Source organism: Nycticebus coucang, chromosome 10 (genome assembly GCF_027406575.1).
Source record: "Nycticebus coucang isolate mNycCou1 chromosome 10, mNycCou1.pri, whole genome shotgun sequence".
NCBI lineage: Eukaryota > Metazoa > Chordata > Mammalia > Primates > Lorisidae > Nycticebus > Nycticebus coucang.
Window position 1 is genome coordinate 58537570 of NC_069789.1, and position 4025 is coordinate 58541594.

Below are 4025 nucleotides of genomic sequence, written 5' to 3' on the forward strand. Positions count from 1 at the left end.
AGAAACTAAAAGATGGCATCTTAAAGTATGTGTGGGAAAGGAATTCTCGTAACCCTGACAGGAATGCAGCCATTTTAGAATATCAGGTGAGAAACCAGCAATCTCTCCCCCACCCCCCCTTCCTGGAGTGCTTCAAGGCCAGAGCTCCTGGAAATTCTGACCTTCAATAGAGAAGAGACCTGGACCATGAGAGGTACTTCCCCACTATACTGATAAAGCTAATAAAAGCCTTGTGTGCTAAACCCTTTCCCCTCCTCCTCCTCTTCTCCTAGAACAAAAGGTCTACCTGGCCCTGCCCCAAGAGTTCCGAGGAAAGATCCTAGCCCACTGGAACCCTTCAGCAAGCTATAGAATCTTCCTCCCCCTATGCCCAGTATAAAAATAATCCTCTAACCACCCTGGGTGCACATGCCATCTTTGTCCAGGTGGGTCTGTTCTTTTTTATTAAATTTGGCCTGAACCTCTCTCACTCTCTTCTCCAAGTACACCACCAAACTCCTTTCATGTGGGAGCTGAGCTGACACCTGGTCAGCCTCCATTCTCCTTTTCCCCTCTGTCTTGTCCCTGGACTGGCCTTCTCTCCTTTCTTGTGAACCCTCACCCCGGTTCTATGCCAGATCCCCTCAATATGTCCTAGAGTTGTTTTTTCAGAAAGTCCCCTAGAATAGATAAGGCAGGTTAGGGGGAACTGAGGAACTGAGCTCTGATCTCTGTTTTTTTGTTCCAAATTTCACCTTAAGGGGCCTGGAGAAAGTCACCCCCCACCTTAGCATTCCTTCCAATTGCTAAGCACAGAATCTGAATCCACCATGACCCTTAAGCTCTTGCTTCAAGAAAGATATCCTGCCTTTTTGGGCCAGGCCAACATATAACCTGCATGTGTTGATTTACAATTTTGCCTTTAACTTCTGCTTCCCTGAAATGTACCCCGGCCTTTAAAAACTTGTTTGAAAGCCATTGGAAACTTTGGGTCTTAAGCCTTAGCGGCCCAGCCCAGGCCAGCTAAACAACAATGACACTGCAACAACAACAAACAATAGCGTTGTGCCGGTTCCTGTAGTCCTGGCTACTTGGGAGGCTAAGGCAAGAGAATCGCTTAATCCCAAGAGTTGGAGGTTGCTGTGAGCTGTGATGCCACAGCACTCTACCAAAGGCGACAAAGTGAAACTCTGTCTCAAAAAAAAAAATGTTGTTTTGGGTCATGCATTAGGTCAATTATTACTTATTATGGGTCATGGGTTATGTTAATTATTATTGTTTAAGATAAGAGTTAGTATGGTTCTTGCTTTTATGTCTAAAACTGTGATTTTGGAAATGGAAGAACAAAACAGTCTTGGAGAGGCCAGTCTCATTGTTCTCCAGAATTGCTGGCCCCTGACAAAGTTTGGTGGACCTAGCCCGTCTCTGCATATCAGCTGACAATGAACAGGCACTCTTTTTCTGGTAACAATTTCCATGTTTTAAAGGGCTCTGAGGCAAAAAATGCTGCCTGATGTCCCTAAGTGCAAGAAGGCTGTGATGTTCCTGTTAGAGAAAATCTGTGCATTAGATAAGCTTCTTTCAGGTGTGAGTTATAATGCTATCAGAAATGAGCTCAATTTCAATGTATCAACAATATATATTAAATAGATATGTTATATTGTGCCTTTGGGAAAAAAATACATAAAATAAGGTATGGGTAACCAGTGACTGGTGGCAATCTAACCCTATGTTTCCCCTGGAGGCAAGTTTTCACTTATTTGCAGTTCTCAGTGATTTTATAGACTATAACAACTGTGAATAATGAGCATTCTCTATATTAATTCTTACCAGAACAGTGGAAATACTGCACACAACTAATTAAACTGTTTCTACTTCTCTTTTTTTTTTGAGACAGAGTCTCATTATGTCACTCTCTATAGACATCACAGCTCACAGCAACCTCAAACTCTTGGGCTTAAGAGATTCTCTTGCCTCAGCCTCCCAAGTAGCTGGGACTATAGGTGCCCACCACAACACCCGGCTATTTTTGTTGTTGTTTCATTGTTGTTTGGCAGGCCTGGGCCGGGTTCAAACCCACCAGCCCTGGTGTATGTGGCTGGCACCCTAACTACTGAGCTATAGGCGCTGATCCTCTACTTCACTTCTTGACACTTCGTGAACATTCTATGAACACTGTTTCCCATCAACTTCCTGATGTGTGAGGGGAGACTGACAGGAAAATTAACTGTGGGTTCCTCTTTTTCCCCTTTCCATGTCATTTTCAGCATAAGTGGTTAACTGATATAGTGAAGTAATACAAGCAAAAAAGGATTATACTATGGCCAGGTGTGGTGGCTCACGCCTATAATCCCAGCATTTGGGATGCTGAGGCGAGTAAATTGCCTGAGCTCAAAGGTTCGAGACCAGCCTGAGCCAGATCAAGACCTTGTCTCTAAAAATAGCTGGACATTGTGGGGGGCGCCTGGAGTCTAGCCACTCAGGAGGCTGAGGCAAGAGAATCGCTTGCAGGCAGCACCTGTGGCTCAGTGAGTAGGGTGCTGGCCCCATATACTGAGGGTGGCAGGTTCAAACCCAGCCCCAGCCAAACTGCAACAAAAAAATAGCCAATAGTTGTGGTGGGTGCCTGTAGTCCCAGTAACTCGGGAGGTTGAGGCAAGAGAATCACCTAAGCCCAAGGGCTGGAGGTTGCTGTGAGCTGTGATGGCACAGCACTCTACCGAGGGCAACAAAATGAGACTCTGTCTCTAAAAAGAAAAGAAAAGAAAGAAAGAGAATTGGTTTGAGGTTGCTGGGCAGTGCCTGTGGCTCAGTGGGTAGGGAGCGGGCCCCATATACCCAAAAAAGAAAAATTTTGTTGGTTGAGCCCAACAAAATGAGACTCCGTCTCTAAAAAGAAAAGAAAAGAAAGAAAGAGAATTGGTTGAGGGCAACAAAATGAGACTCTGTCTCTAAAAAGAAAAGAAAAGAAAGAAAGAGAATTGGTTGAGGGCAACAAAATGAGACTCTGTCTCTAAAAAGAAAAGAAAAGAAAGAAAGAGAATTGGTTTGAGGTTGCTGGGCAGTGCCTGTGGCTCAGTGGGTAGGGAGCGGGCCCCATATACCAAGGGTGGCGGGTTCAAACCCAGCCCCAGCCAAACTGCAACCAAAAAAAATAGCCGGGCGTTGTGGCGGGCACCTGTAGTCCCAGCTGCTCGGGAGGCTGAGGCAAGATAATCGCGTAAGCCCAAGAGTTAGAGGTTGCTGTGAGCCGTGTGACGCCACGGCACTCTACCTGAGGGCGGTACAGTGAGACTCTGTCTCTACAAAAAAAAATAAATAAATAAAAAAAAAAAAAAGAATTTCAAGATGGTAGCCGAGCAGCCCCATGGCTCAGGCCTATAATCCTAGCACTCTGGGAGGCCAAGGTGGGTGGATTGCTTTAGCTCATGAGTTTGAGACCAGTCTGACCAAGAGTAAAACCTCTACTAAAAATAGAAAAACTGGGCGGCGCCTATGGCTCAGTCGGTAAGGCACCGGCCCCATATACCGAGGGTGGCGGGTTCAAACCTGGCCCCGGCTGAACTGCAACCAAAAAATAGCCGGGCGTTGTGGCGGGCACCTGTAGTCCCAGTTACTCGGGAGGCTGAGGCAAGAGAATCGCTTAAGCCCAGGAGTTGGAGGTTGCTGTGAGCTGTGTGAGGCCACAGCACTCTACCGAGGGCAGTAAAGTGAGACTCTGTCTCTATTAAAAAAAAAAAAATAGAAAAACCGAGGCAAGAGGAGCTTGAGTCCAAGAGTTTGTGGTTGCCGTGAACTATGATGGTACAGTACTCTACCCAGGTGATGGAGTGAGACTCTGTCTCAAAAAATAAATAAATAAATAAATAAAATATAAATAATAAAAATGGGTCAGTGTGGTGTCTCATGGCTGTAATCCTAGCACTCTGGGAGGCCGAGGTGAATTGCCTGAGCTCACAAGTCTGAAACCAGCCTGAGTGAAAGCAAGTCCCTGTTTCTACTAAAAATAGAAAAACTGAGGCAAGAGGATCGCTTGAGCCTGAGTT